The 16665-nt window shown below is 39.3% G+C and overlaps 1 protein-coding gene across 1 annotated transcript in view; it reads right to left on the minus strand.

Moving 5' to 3' along the window:
- furinb (furin (paired basic amino acid cleaving enzyme) b) overlaps window positions 1–16665 on the minus strand; it is a 92880-nt gene that overhangs the window by 57579 nt on the left and 18636 nt on the right. The gene's annotated exons all lie outside the window — the stretch shown is intronic.

The following is a 16665-nucleotide window of genomic DNA, read 5'->3' on the forward strand; positions in this document are numbered from 1 at the left end:
TCATGTTCAGTATTTTGTTTTATGCCGTAAGTGTGTCTGATTTTTTTCCCTTTTGGAGATGAGGATTCAGAATCTGTATCCTCTTTTTTTTTCTGTAAGTCAAGTCCGTCATCAATGGAACTGTTTTGTCTGGAATTTGCCTCCCAACCATTCTTTTCCTGGACTTTTGTACGTTTTTTCTGTCGTCCTTTGGGTGGGTTTAAGGGTAAGCTATCCAAACTGTCATCACCTGAAGATTCTGGGACATATTCCTCTTCACTGATGTTGCTGGAAGAATGATAGCTTTCAAGCATTTCTTTGGTCAACTACAAAAGAAACAGGCATATATGCAGCAACATTAAAAAAATATATTTCTAAAATGAAATTGCAAAATGTAGGCAACTGGAATAGCCCACAGTTTTGTGACCACTCTAATGGGACTAGACCAGTAATAATGCAGTGTTTCCCCTAGGTTTACAGCGTTGGGGGGGGGGGGAATTTTACTTACAAACACGCTTTCTGTCCTCAACAAAGGTGGAATCCATATGTCATCATCCATCTGCATTTTGTCTTCAATCTGCATGTTGTCTTCAATCTGCATGTTGTCTTCAATCTGCAGAAAATGTATTAAAACTGAATCATTTGGATACTCTTACAAAAGGCTTAAGATAAAGTACCTGGTTATTAGAGCTGGGTATTGTCCACAACCTCACAATTCAATATCGATTCGTCACAGATACTTAAAGGAATCATGGTGTTCATGGGTTACTTTTAATGACAGCTGTCCTTTTCTATCAGAAAGGTATCCTTAAATGACTTCAGACTCTATCCACTATCCTATCTCTACAATAAAGGCACAAAAAGCCAAAAAAAAAATCTTTAAAAAAATAAATATAATAAACTTGACTTGACCTTCAAGGGGGGCGGGGGGCACCCCCCCCTAATATAATGGTAGGGGAAACACTGTAATGGATGTTATTGTTCAATCTGAACTTGTGTTAATTTCCAGTTTTGTCAAATTCATATCATACCTAATGTTCCTACCACAAAAAATATAAAAAGCATGTAAAACTTGATTTTTACTTACAAACATGCTTTCTGTCCTCATCAAAGGTGGAATCAATATGTCATCATCCATCTGCATGTTGTCTTTCCATCTGCATGTTGTCTTTCCATCTGCATGTTGTCTTTCCATCTGCATGTTGTCTTCAATCTGCAGAAAATGTGTTAAAACTGAATCATTTGGATACTCTTACAAAAGGCTTAAGATAAAGTACCTGGTTAATAGAGCTGGGTATTGTCCACAACCTCACAATTCAATATCGATTCGTCACAGATACTTAAAGGAATCATGGTGTTCATGGGTTACTTTTAATGGCAGCAGTCAATCTAACAACTGAACAATTATTTTAACTTGTAACGGTCTGTCCAGCTTAGTTTTTGTTCCTGCAACTCCCGTTTCTGAGCGCACATGAATGCATCTCTCATTATCTGAGCACCCCTGAATGCCGCATGTTAACAGCGCATCTCCTGAGTAACAGCAGAGAGAGAGACATACCAAGACATGTCCGAAGTCAACTAAGCAGACTACTTTATTTTCTGATGGTTCTTACGGACTTTTTATTATTGCGTGTGCGTCCGTCAGACACAACCACACACACCCAGACCTCCACTGGAGAAAGGGTGCTCACCTGTGTGCGCGTAAGCATCTGTTTGTGTGTATGTGTGCATCGGGGCGAAACTCCGCCGTGCGCAACACAGAGCAGAGGAGAATTGTAAACGAACATGACACAGAAATGACATGCCGTCGTGTAAATAAGATAAATAACATAAGACTATTTAGTTTGTTTAATAAAATGATGGAAGTGTTTCATCATCTGTCGACATTTGGTCTTCTATTTCCCATACCGTGCTTGAGCAAAGTACCCCTCCCCCCTCCCCCCCTCTGCACTCACACGCGTAATGTTGTCATGAAGCGTGCTCTGTAACGCGGTGGTTTCTGTGTCTGCTCATCAGAGAACATGACAGCTACTTTACTGACTTTGTGAGTCTTAAATACAGACACAACATTTAGACTGTCCACGTTGTGCTCATGCATGAACCTCTTCCACGCGTGCCAGGGAAAACCAGTTGATAAATACAGAAATAAAAGATATGCACTTAAAAACAACAGATAACTCCCATAGATAAAAAATAAAGACAAACATAAAGACATTGGTCTTTTTTAAGTCTTCACAATATTTTAGTTTAGTTACTTCTGGTTTATGGAAGTTATTTTTTAATGCAATATAACGTCCTTTCGTCTTTTCAGTATAAGCACAAATGGATTTCCTCCAGTAATTCAGCTTTAATTTGACCGAGTCAGTCTACTTGACTGTGCTACTTGGCAGTGAAGCTTGAGCAGGCTGAAGGCTAGTTAGCTGCCTCTGCATGTAGCTGATTTCACTTAGCTACGTGTTAGCTAAAGTTAGCTTCACATCTTAGTATAGTTTTCCGTAATTCAACAAGGCTCATTTATGTTGTAAAATATAACACAGAGTATCACTATACTTTAAACATGGTAAAATAACTCAAAACTTACCATTAAATGTCAAATATCCACCACGAGTATCCACAGTAAACTTTGTGCGTCGTGTCCGGGTGTCTCACTGGTCTGACTGAGCTGAACGTGTCAGGGCTGCAGCAGGAGATCAGACGGGAGCGCTACATTTACGACAGCGCATGCGCCGGAATACTAACGCAGATAACGTTTAAAAGACAATGAGAAATGCTGGAAGCAGGACATTTAAAATTGGTTATATAATTTAAGATGGACATTAAAGCAAAACATTATATTTTTTTAAGAGTCATGTGATGACAGAACAGTTGTCTTTGCCCTCTAAGTCACATGTTAACTCTGTGAGATGTATCACATGGTCTATATGTCCTATTAAGCACGAATTAAACAAACCCTTCAAACACACACTCTGCCTGTATGAGAAGATATTTCCTATTAGGACCGACATAGTCCATGTTAGGACCGGGGGGAGGGGAATAGTTCATATTAGGACCAAAACGTGTCTCACACACACACACTTTTTTTTGTAGAGCTTGGGTTTATTAGAAAAAGAGGTGTGCATACCTTACCAAATTGCTAAACGTTTACACGTTGGGCCAAAATATGCCTTGTATGGTATTTGGGTCTGTGGGACCTGTTTTAATTTTTAATTAAAAGAAAAATTATACATTTGATTAAAGGGATACTTCACCCATTTGTATCAGTAGTAAACTGGTAGTATTTTTGAATGGTCACCTAACCCCGAATTGCTCCCGCTGCTTCATACGTCGGTGGCTTATGAATGCATATAAATGGTATTAATTACTTCTGATGTTCTCACTACATAGTAACCTGTGCCATCAGTGTGTGAATAGGTATGTGTACAGGCGGTGTAAAAGAGCTTTGAGTAGTATGAAGACTAGAAAAGCACTATATAAGCTCAAGTCCATTTAACATTTAATTTGAAGAAGAGGATGAGATTGAGCATCAGTTTCGAAATGAAGACGAGCCACAGGAGCAGCCCATCAGCAAGTGGACAACATGGACAAGCTGATGACTGCCTTCAGCTGCAAAGGAGGACCCTACGCTGGCCACTGGTGATATTCTTTGACATATTGGACATCTCAGCGTACAACGCCTTTGTCATCTCGATGGCACTGAACCAAGAATGTAAAAGAGGGACGCTCCAGAGGAGGCTGGTGAGACATGCGAGAGAGTGCAGACACTCACGAGGACCTCTCAGCTCCGCAGGGCTACTGAAGAGGTCCCCTCTTCGTGTCACTCTGACTGCAATCAGTACGAAACGACTCGACGGTCACAGGGACCGTGCACACCTTCCCCACTGCACCCGTCGTAAGCATGAATCAGGTTTAAAAAAAACACCCCTCTCGACACCTGTGGAGAGATACGACGCAGCAAAACCAAGAGTGCATAATCACATCAGCAGAGAGAGAGATAAGGTCCACTGGATGCAGTTACAAAGGGATAAAGGGATTCAGACAGCAAGCCTCAAAACCTGGGTGCTGTGTCAGGCATGTTATGTCTGGTCTGGGGGATAAGGTTCTCCACCAACACCCAGAAGGCACCCACCTCTCTGCAGCACAGACTCTCCGCAGCTGAAGACATGAGCTGACATTTCCTGCACAAGCACCTATCACACATAAGTTACAGGAAACTGTTAACCCTCTCCCTCTCTGTCTTTTTAAAGTGTGTTGTTCTAAAGCGCGTGGTGCATGGCGATTTGGGGCATGTCCGACTATATTTTGAAATTTACGCAGCGCACCATCTGGGCGCAGAGCGGATGGATTATGTGTCTTTATTATACATATTGTGTTTTGAGTGTACATTAAACACATCAGAGTGTCAGCTCTCATTCCCTTTAAGAGTCAGATGAGCTAGCAGGGTAGTGTGTTGGTATTTACACGGCAGATTTCAGTTGTTATTCTGAGATAGCCTGAACTCTGTCCGGCTCATTTAACTTCCCTGCTTTGTGTCACTGAATACAGAACACTCAGGATACTTTAGTTATATTTCACTGAAACGATCGAACAGACACGTTGATTATTTCAGCATGAGGCATAAAAGCGTTTCCTCATTAATGGTTACAATCTCCAGACACGCCGGAGACACGCAGACATTCTCTAATGTGCGCGTAAACACTGGACAGTAGGCTATGTATTAATACTTGTAGTCATACGATTTATTATAAATCCAACTCTTTGTTGAAAGAATGCGTTTGAGTGTGTGCTTCTGCATGTGTTTCTGTGTGTATCACAGAAAAATGTTTAATGTGTAATTTAAACTGAACCAAAAACAGGTTTGCTTTTCAAAGCGTAAGTCAGTGGAGGTTAACCTCTACTGCATTTTAGACAGTTTGGTTTCAATCAATAAGCCATAATTATTTTCACCTTTAAGTTTGTATATTTCTGTTAACTGTGGTAGACCAAATGTTTTATTAGTCTTATGTGTGTCAGACACCTCATCCTATGTCATTTGAGTCAACACTGATTCTTAAGTGTGACAACAGACTGAAAAAAAAGCCATACTGATAAGGATTAAGCAAAATAGCTGTAAAGCTATGTCAATTTTGTGATGACTGAAATGAGTCATTAATCCTCAAACACAAAGACTGTGTTGAGCTCCGTATCTTTTAGATGGTAAGATATGTTCTCCAAGCCAGGGGGGGAACATGTTGGAGTATGACAGAATGAATACTTTGATATGTGTACATGGTGAAATATGGTGAACCTGCTGGTGGCTTACATTATTTAAGTGTATGGTTTAACACTGAATTTTCTACCTGGTACCACTCATGTTCCTACAAATAATCTATTATTAGAGGATGTTAATGTCCATTTTGGACAGTGAGCAGGGTGTATTGTAGAAATTTACTCAGTAGTTGAAAGGGACTAGATTATTGCCATATTCTAATGCAAAAATAAAATATAAGTGGCTTTTTGAATTGAGGAAGATATTTAAACATGACCATAAGCTTCTTAATAAAAGGAGAAAAGAAAAATTGAGAGGCCAAAAATGTAAACTGAAGCAAAAAATTGTGATCTCACAAGTAAAGCGCCCAACACATAAATAAATAATATGTATACTTTGCCAATTATTCTCAGGGTTGTTCAAGTTCCAATTTAGCATGTCTTAAAACATGTTGTTTTGTACCAAAACACAAAGATATTTTGTTTAATATGTGCAGAACAGAAAAAAGTGGAAACATTATTAATTGAAAAATATCTGAAATTTCTTAATGAAAGTAACTTAAACAGTAAATCAGCTATTAAAATATCTGGCCTTAACTGGTTTTATGTTTTAAATTACAAAGTTCCATAGACTGTTAAAATATTTTCCATAGTCGGTTGCATGAAAGATCATTGTGCCTTTATTTTGAAATCATAAGATACAGGAAACAGGAAGTAGGAAGACCATAGCCATGGCTGTATCTGTTTGTGTTGAATCCCTTGGGTGCGTTGGAATTGTCCCTCCTATCTCCTTTCACTATCCACTTCACCTTAACCCCGCGAAAACGTCATGAGGTTAAGGAAAGATGTTAGGAGAATTCATAAAGGACTTAGGGAAAGGAGATCTCGTTGCTCTGACAATCCGACCACATTTTCCACTAGGCCACGTCATTAAATGCGACGGGCCGGCGGAGGTTAATGATGTGGGTCTGCCGTGTTGAAACTACAATGTTCAGATAATGAACTACAAAAAGATCATCTAAAAAACTTTCCCCTGTGCTTCTTACCGGTGAAATAATCCTGATCACCACGAGGTTGGGATTGAAATAAAAGAAATATAGACTACCAGGCTACAAGTAAAAAAAGTGAAACCATCAGCTTCCTGTCCAATCAGAAATCAACATCAAAATAAATATGATTGGATGAAATTAATTGTTACATTTCTGCAAGATATAACCTACACATAATGTTTTAAACATACAAATGTACAGCAGCACAGCATTCTGAAGAGAATGAAAAATGTTGAATAAAACATGATCTGATAAAAATGTCTCTTATCTTTTATCTCTTTCATGATCTGTGTCACTTTACGATCATCGTTAATGTTCCTGAACAGTCGGATGCGCGACTCTTTTTAAATGTTGCGGCCGCAAGGAATTGTGGGGTGTCATATCTCATCTCCTTTCGTAAAGGATGGTCCAGTGTATCCTATGCTAAAGGAGGTTATAAAGGAAGCATTGACCCACCTTTCCTTAACTTTTAGAGAATTCGAACAGCTCTTATCATGGCCGCCACTTAAATGCTTCTGGGGTTTTGGTAAAGTGGATAGTGAAAGGAGATAGGAGGGACAATCCGAACGCACCCCTTGTGTAAATCAATCTTAAAGTAATGGCTGTAAGTGATACACGTTGTTAACATACCTGTTCATTTATATTGATGATTTTTACAGACATTTTTCTAAGTTTGTAAGAATTTAATAATTTAACATGTTCAGGCTTAGAAGACGATTTTATTGTCATATATTTACTTACTCATCCCCTAATTTGTAATTTATTTTATTCTAGTGCTCATGCGAACTGTCATAACTAAGAATTTTACCTATTAGTATAATATAAGGCTATTTGCAAGCTATCATTGGTCATTAAAGGAGCAAGCATGTTCTGGGTCTTAAAAGGGGGGGGGGGGGTATTACCTTCATTTAATAGCTGAAGAGAGACAGGAAATTCAAAGGGTCAATGTTGGATTTCATCCCATGGCCGTTGCACTGAGGACTACAGCCTCCATATATGGGGCGCATGACATAACCTCTCAGTGACTCTCCTGTGCAAAAAGAGGAGGTGCTGGTACAAGTATGCACCATCTCATGAACACATGTAAATTAGTGAAATCTTGTATTTGTTTGTACAAACTAATTTTTGTAGTAACTTAAATACTTGCAGTTCCAAGAAAAAAAGGAATATGGGTCTCAGTACATGGGGGAGCACAAGGAAGAGTTCTTAAAGACTGCCAGGTATGTTACTTATCATTGGTCAACTCTCAAATTTGCTTTAATTACAGGGATATCAGAGATGTGGAAATGCTAGTTATAATTAAGCACAGACTGACCAGTTTCTAACCTTGAAAATTGAAAATAAATGAATAATCTTTAAAAATAATGATTATATCCTCAGAATAACAAAAAGTAACACATTTTTAAGTGAGTCAGTAATATGACATGTGCAGGAAGTGTCCTGTATATTTTTGCTTCAAGTCAGGAACATTAAACCAGACTTGGCTTCCACTGTAATATATAATGTATGATTGAAAACAATGAATCAAGCAAATAATCAACAGAATTAACTCATTTTTATTTTAGCACGAGTAACCAAAACTCACACATTTTAAGTGTTCTTTAAAAAAAGAAGAACAATCCAGTTGTGAATTCAGTCCACTTTTGAAATTGATGGATGAGGATGAATTTGTACTGCTTTAAGTTTTGAACATTTTGATAATAAAAAATAATATCAATATTTGTGTCTAGCGATGATTTTTGTGTAATTTGTGCCATATATTACCTTGATTTTATTTAATATATTTCATAGATTGCTTTTCTTTTTTATGGTTCATATTGTAAATCTTAAGCAATCTTAAATTAAAATCTACACTAAAAAGTTTTAACATTTTTAAAAATTCTAAAATATTTTTTTTAGAAACTGTGTATTACTAAAATCTACTAATGTCTACTATTAATAATCTCCGTTTTGTGTGACAAACCTTAAAATTCCACACACACACACACATGCAATTACATGAGTTGGCCAGAGAGGTCGCACTTCTTAAGTCCGATACACACTTTGAAACATAAACAAGTAAAAAAACCAACTTGTCAGGACCATACCAATTTTTGTAGTTTTTTGCACAGGGCATGTTAGAATAGCATTTCCTATCTGTTTCAGTGCTCCTCCTTATCAAGACCATGTTTTCGGTCCTAACAAGTCCTCTGGTCCTAATATGGAAGGTCGTTTTACTGGTCATGGTCTCAATAAGAGTAGAAAAACCAGAACACACACACACACACACACACACACACACACACACACACACACACACACACACACACACACACACACACACACACACACACACACACACACACGAGGAGCAAAGGTACATCATCAATCAGCCAAATCTTGCTCAGGGTGGCAGTCATACATCCAGCTGGCACACCACATCCACAGACATGTAGGTGTTCAAAGTAAATCACGTGCACACACTCGCACCAAAAAATCTGAGCTATAGCCTCGAGAAAGACAGACCGAGTCAGATAAAAAAGAACTTGCACGTGAGAAAAGAGAGAGAGAGAGAGAGTGTGTGTCTGCAAGAGAGAGAGACACATTAAATATTTCAGATCCCTTCTTGCCATTTTAATTTGAGATTTATCCCACTGGGCTTATTCCTAAATCAAATCCCGTACATGGTCAGAGAAATTAGCGAACCAAATTGGTAAACAGCCAACCTTAGCCATGCTTCACCGGAGCGTTGAATATTCATGGAGTCAAGGGAGAGGGGGAATCTATTGCTTTTCACCGTGCTGAGACCGGGTTTCTTCTTCTATTAGCTATATCAGTGATCATGCCATTAAATGTCTCTAATCATTCAGAGTGATGGTCTGTGGAGCCAAGGGACAAAGGAAGCTAGGCAGCAATCCATGTCATGCTGCTGTTACCTCTCACTGAGCAAGAAAAAGAGGCATGAGACGAATCAGAGGTGAAAATAAAGAGAGAGGATGAGAGATAGACTAAGAATTTAGACACGTTGGTAAATAGAATCTTTACTGAAACTGCGGGCCACAAGGGGCCGTTTCCTCTTGCCACAAGCAAACGCAGGAGAAGCCTGGATGATATATGAAAATGACTTTAGCTGAAAGCAAAGGACTGAGATCAAACTGGGTTAATTTCCAAGCCGTCTGCAGAGGGGGAAAGCACACAGACATTTGAACAGATGAACGGTACAAGGGCTCTTTGGAACTAGCAGAGCTGTTGAAACAAATGTGCCACCACCACTGTGCATGCACCCGACAAAGAGCTCAAGCAATGAAGCATCAAATTATGCAAATAGGAAAAAAAGAGAAGAACAAAAAAAAAAAAATGAAGCTTGAGAATGTATTTAAAAAAGAAAAATCTTGTTTCGACAGGAAATCTTGTGAAATATTGAGGATGTTCCAGTGTTCGGTATTCAAATGTGTTGTGCCGTGCAAGAACAACCTGGGTGCTGTTGGCCTTTAGTTTGTACCTGCAGGCAGAACATCGCCTTGTTTGCCATGTCATAAAAATTTTAAACAAATGTGATCTGAAGTGAAGAGCACACACATGCAGCACTTCACTCTGTCGTGCAAAAGAATGAGCAATTTTTTTCCGCTCCGCCTCCACCGCTCATTTTTGTGTGTGCGCTGATGGTTTTGATTCAACCTGTTGTCTGAAGAGTCATGACGGAGCACCCACAGAATCAAAAGCCTGCTGCTCATTAGTACAGTAAGTACAGTCCATAATGATCAGTGTGAAGAGCACTCAAACCGGTGTGCTATTGATTTTTCATAGACACAGACCAGTCAATCTATCATTGGTAGCTAGAGGGGAGGCAGGGGCACAGACTGGAATCCTGTGTGTGTGGCAGTAGTGATAGACCACAGGAAAGACTGTGTACAAAACGTCCTTTTGCCTAGTATTTGCCCTTTCCTTCAAGGGCTCAGCTCAGGAAAATGGAAGCTGTCAGCATCGTCAAACATTCAGCGAGGAGGAGATGCAACCCTGCTGCCGAGAGAAAAGAATCACCTCACACTCTTACTTAAACATCACACAAGCATGAGGAAAGAACACATGCTCACACAGTCGCGCCTCCATATCTCTGTCTTCCACTCGACGTGTGCGAAGAGGTCAATAAAAAAAAAAAGACATCTGCAGCCTCCAGCTGTCCCCTCCGGCTTGCTCCTCAGACGGGGGCCTGTTTAAGAGCAGTGGGATTCTGTGAGGCTTCTGGATTATTCATTTGCAGGGTGTAACTCAGCCCCGCTGCTCTTTTTCCACATCACCTATGCTGAATTCCCTGATGGCAGAAGAGCCTCAGTCAGGCTCTGTCACCCTAGTTTTTCTGGAGCTGAAGTAAATAGGTTCCACTTCCATTTTCCATTCAGCACTCGTCAGTTTAATTCCTTTACTCTGTGTGTCTTTCACTCATTCCCCTGCGACTCGTCCCCTGGTTCCGTCTATTAATACCGACATATTCAGCGGCAGCGCTTAAATCGGATCCGTCTCCTCGTGTTGAGTCCATATTTAAAATCAATCTTGCCTTCCTCTCTGTTTAATGTAAATTGAGTAGAAACGCTGACAAGATTCAGGCAGCATGTTAAGGTATAATAAATCATAATGTTTTTTTTCTACAGTAAACTGTCTTCACTCTGAAAAGGACATCTTGGTTTCTGTTTGTAGCATTCTTTTAGGTTGCTGGTGTTTTTCCTTTTGCCTGCATAGTTTTACATACGGGGGGCTTGACTTGCTCTGAAGTAGGTTGAGAGGCGAATCAGGTTAGGCGTGTCACTGGAAATTCAATGGCGTTCTGCAATTTTGGTGGCAGCATTGTGAAGTCTGCTGCAGAGATAGGGTCAGGAGCAATTTGTTGTTGGACACCGCTTTGCTCTTCTTAGCTTTGAGATGGGGGTGCACACAATATAAATCACCCCTAAAGCCACACTATGTGTGTGCCCGTTTCACTTTCATTGTATACTCTTCAACCAGTGGACACATCTAATTGTGCAAAGCATTGGAAAGAGAGAACAGTGTACATATTGATTATATACAACGTTTCTTCCAAGTACTGTTATTTGAAGTTACTGCTTGTTGTTCATTATACAGTACAGGTAGACCCTCTCTAGAATAGAGGTACCTGCAACTTTCCACCTCCCTCAGTTAGCTCTGACAGTACTTTGTGTTGGAAGCACATTACCTCTTTAACATGGTAAGAGCTGATTGATCAAGCTTCAGACACACCCCAGAAAAAATGGCTGCAGCAATAGTGTGGCTAATGGGGATCCTAATAAACCAAACCAAACTAAACACTAATTGAAAGTGAATGTTAATAGATTCTTTCTAATCCCAGCATGTTGCCCAGTGCCTCCTCAGAGGACGTGTGGAACACTCCAGTGTGCTTTCTGTTCATGTATTGTGAAGGGTTGAATGGAGCAGAGCAGCTAAGATGGTAAGCTGGTTTAACAGGAATCAAAGACCTCTTTAGTCTTCTCTGAGGTATCTGCTTTTAATGCTGTGTTACATTAGAAGTTGTAATAGACCATCGTCTATTAAACTGTAATGTGATCAAAAAAGAACTACACAGGTCTGAAAACTTGAGCAGCTCCAACATTCAGCTTTGCTTCATTTACACAATAAGTTGATGTATAATGGATGTCCAAGAACTACTCAGATCTGATACGCCGCCTTATTGATAATATGTAATCCCGATCAGTTGATATGCTACCATAGGTTTACACATACACGCACAAATGTAAAACTGTACAGTTACAATACTAATACCATTCACTTTAATGAATCTGATATAATTATTGCCTTCAATTTTCAGCCTGATGATGTGATATCTGTATTTATCAACCTTTCAACTTTGAGTACATAATTAATGATTTCTTTCCCAGTCGAAGTGTACTCTCTTACAGTTACAGTCTCTATACAGTGTACCTGTATACCACTAATAGGCAGCGCTTTGAAATGTAACACCAACTTGATAAAGTTGAAATAAAAGATCAAGCTCAGCAAAGCTATCACAGCAGTGAAACCCAGTGTCACAGTTCTTAAACACATGTTTCACTGAACAAATTATTACGTGGTTTAAATGGAAGGATTATGTTTTTCTTTTACGTCTAGTTAAATGATTCACACAATGCTTGTGCACACAGGAAGAAAATGATAGTTCACTGTGGCCTCAGATTAAAGAAAAGACTCTGAAGATTCAAGTCTGCAGCTTCTTCGGTTTGTTTCCCGAGAGAAAAGCACAGGACCAGAAACAGTGGCTATGGAACTAGCAGAGGAAGCTGGCTACAAGACTGCAGGGGTGCCCGGCACCGCAGCTTTGAACCAAGTCTCGTTCAGATTCATTGAACATTAAACCCCTTCCTTGAACCTTAGATGCATAGAGATCAAAACATAGTGTCTTCGGAGTTGTCTGTGTATTGGGAATGAGAACATGTGATCTGCATAGCTTCACAAGAAGCCTTAAATAACCTCTGGAAGGGAGCTGGCTTTGTGCCCAAGTCTGATGGCACGATGGAGCAATTTGAAGCTCTGGGCTATAATGAGTCACTGCACAAACTCATCAGACATCAGAACACAACATCCAAGTTAAAACTTGAAAAATAATTCATTAAACTTGATGTTTATTTAAAGTGTCTTGACACTCTTAAAATGTCTGTAAATCTGTCTCTCAGAAAGTTAAATATATATAAGATTTATAAAAGATCTTAAAGTTGAGAGTCTCGTTAAGGACCCACTCAAATCTGGGTGACCATCAGTGAAGTGCCACAGTTAACAAAATGTTTGAGCTGTCTGCGTCACATTCAGAAGAAGAAGATGTCTGCCAACAGAAAATGTTCACTTGAACTGGCCACTCAATGGCTAAACACAAAATGTTTAGGTATCCACAACTTAGCAGTTCATGAGCACATGCAACATTAGCAGGAATGCTCTTTGCTTTTTTGTTCTCAGATCTATGAATGTTAGGCTAAATGTAGGACTGTAGCAAAAAGTATTATAACTGAGCTTTACTCCCCCTGCTGATGCTCATCATCCACTGCAGAAATAATTAAGTAATGAATATCTCAGCTTAATATGCCCAACTTAAACCAAACATAAATAGAAAAATATTTTTGTTTTATTTGAATTGATACTATAGTTCTTAAACACTATGAGACTCTTACCATTCATTATACTGCACAATGTTAGAGGGCTATTGTGGGTAAAACGCTTGATATCACTGACACACTTTTTACTTTTGAATCTATTGTTATCCTCACCCATTATGGAAATCGGTGCTTGTGGAAGGGTAGAAAATGCTAATTGTTGGATCACTATATTGAAAAAAAAACTTAGATTTAATTCCAGCATGGTATAAGCATAAGGAGTAGGGCCTTACCGATGTGGGATTTTTGGGCCTGATGCAGATATCCATATTAAGAAGAGAAATAATCAAATAACGATAGATCGGCCGATATCCTTCTAGGATCTATTTTCGATCTTTAGAAGTAGCTGGATATAGATTTATAATTTTTTTCGTGTTGATCCATCAAATTCATTAATGAAACACCTGTGGAAAAGATATACAATGAGCAAAAGATGGTCAACAGCTGAAAAGTAGCCGCGCATGTACGTGCATCACCACTCTGGTGAGTGATAAAGCTTGTTGAAATCTGTATAGCGCACTCTGCTGGTGACAGCCAGAAAGAGAAATTCTAGTGTAATACAATGATACTCAAATGAAATGCTATTTGACAGGTTAATAAATCTAGTAATATTGAAGCATGATCATATTTGCCAATACTGATAGTCACTGGATATGCTAATATCGGTTGTAAGTACAGGCTCTAATAAGGACTGTGTTATTGTTGTGATAAAGTTCAACGTATTCAGTGAACAAGCTTAGATGACCTGTAAGATCTATTACATGGCCTTAAGCCGTGGCAGGTTACCTTTTACAGTGTTATTTTAGACGTTTTATTCCTTTGTTGCAAAAGGGTAAGATATTTTGAACTACTTTGGCCCATCAAGACACAGTGTGATGAGTAGCAGCATGCATTAAGAGGAGGCAGTATTTAGACATTTTGCTTTACTTTGTGGTTTGAGAAACATATCATATATTAACAGGGTTTTTAAATTTATGCAGATGAAAGAAAAGACTAAATTTCCCCTCATATTTTGCTGTGTGTGGTGTTTTCATTTGTGTGGCAGCACTGAAAATATGAGAGAACAGAGCACTTATTATAAAGGACTCTTGTGCAAGGTCCCATGATAGCCTTCATAACAATGATAAATGACTCAAGTATTTTGCAAAGCTACATCATATGACTATAGCACCTTCAGGAGGTTTTCTTTCCTCTTATGCTTAGGAGAGGAAGTTTTTCTGCAAAACAGAACAAGGATTAACATCCTGGGAACCTTTACATATATTTTCTAACCTTATTCTGTTTTATTTTTCATTTCTTCCCATACATCCGTCACAGAGACACAGACATTTTCTGGGGAGGATTGAGACAGCCTGGTGTGCTGTTTTTTTTTTTTTATTTCCCTTTCCACAATCCTCCCACGAAACAACAACACTAGAGCTGGTAGCAGAATGTCATTAGGTCTATGGTGAGAAGCTGAGGAGAGGAATTTTCACTAATTTTCGACAGCCTCTTTGATGCATTCTTGTTGATAGATTGAAAGAATCGTCTCTGTTGTGTGTGATGATCTCTCAGCCAAATTTATTCCACCCTTACATCACTTCAGAGGGGTGACTAAAATATGTTGTGACATGCTGTTTTTGATGTCAATTTTCCTCATAGACACACCAAAAAATGATTTTATTCATCCCTAAAAAATTAAATATGGGAACCGCCGCGCATTACTCTACATCTGTGTAACAAAAACAACCTCTGTATAATGGCCTGGCAGCATGAAACTTCAACAACCAATTGGTGTTTGGAAACATAAGAGTTCTGTATTAAGATGTCGAATCAGTGCTATTGTACAAATTCTGAGGTGAATAAGCAGGCAGCCTCTAATGCAGTATAATGCAGCATAAATGTATGAGGTGTGGAGCTTTGCAATAGCTTCAAGTGAACACAAAGAGCAGACATAAATAATGCAGTCATCTTTTCCCATTACATTATAACATAGACTACAAATTTATAGTGCTCCCTGTTCCACCAAAGCTCCTAATGAGGAGGCATTTAAGTAGAGGGTGAATTAGTCCTTATTATGAACCAGTAGCACACATAAATAAACATGCTTGTCCAATATCTGGAATAAAAGCATGAATCAAAATGTTTGGAAATGGTGTTTCTTTTAACCACTCTGAAGTCAAACAAGCTTTGGTGCAGAAGAGAAAGTAGGTTCAGCGTCATGAGGGATGACCATCATTGGCTGAGGGACCCCCATGTGAATATAGGGAACACGTTTTCCATTTAATATCAACCATATAGTGCCAGCTAAAATGACTGTGTTTCTCAGACAAACTCTTTATCACGCGCTAAGAGGCAGAAGTTTCTTAAAGTGCCATTTGAACAGAAAGCCCCTGGCATTTTCTGGGTCAATTGCTCCATTTTTTAATGTCACTTTGATTTTAGAGAATACCATGTGAAGAACCCCAGTGTCGTTTAAATTTTAGAGAAGGAGCTGCTCATGCGGCACCGCTGGCAGTCTTTGCCCACAAAGGACTCTCACAGGAGAATGAAAATGGAACAAACTCTGTAAAAAAAAAAAAGTATTACTGCGCTCATCCTCCACTGTGAGCGCTACTCTCTCCACATAGACGACACTCTTTCTGCGTCAGGCTGAGAATGATCTACCTGAAATATTATTAGAATGTGACTACACACGTGTATGGCAGCATGCATTCATCTTGGAATATGTAGATTATTAGCCCCTTGCAATTTTAACAGATTTATACAATTACGAAAATATTTGTTTTTTATCTTTGCATTCCTGCCAACACCACAAACACAGTTTTATTGTTGAAACAGCCTTTGATCTCGCCAAAAATGCAAACAAGTGTTAAATCCATTCATTTAAATAATGCATCAAGCTACTCTCCATCGCCACTGTTAAAAAACTCACTGCAGCCTCCAGAGAGAAGCTAGCGGATCACCAACAGAGCCGGTGTCAGGGAGTCAGAGAGGGCCGGCTGCCTTGTTATTTCACCATCACTCTCTGTCTTGTCTCTGCTAAATCACATCAGCCTGCAATTGACCAAGTGTCACACTTCAGAGGGGAGCCTGATATCTCCCGGGCTGGAAGGCTTTTTACTTCTTCATTCCGCCTTCCTCCAAAGGTCATATTTATACTTTTACAGCGACACCAAAAGTACACATCGCTCTGCAGAACTTTTTCTGGCGTCTTATCAGCCTCCTCTTTTGGATGGGGGGGGGGGAGAAGAGCTCATGGAGTG

The sequence above is a fragment of the Labrus bergylta genome, chromosome 7 (assembly GCF_963930695.1).
Source record: "Labrus bergylta chromosome 7, fLabBer1.1, whole genome shotgun sequence".
NCBI classification, from domain to species: Eukaryota; Metazoa; Chordata; class Actinopteri; order Labriformes; family Labridae; genus Labrus; species Labrus bergylta.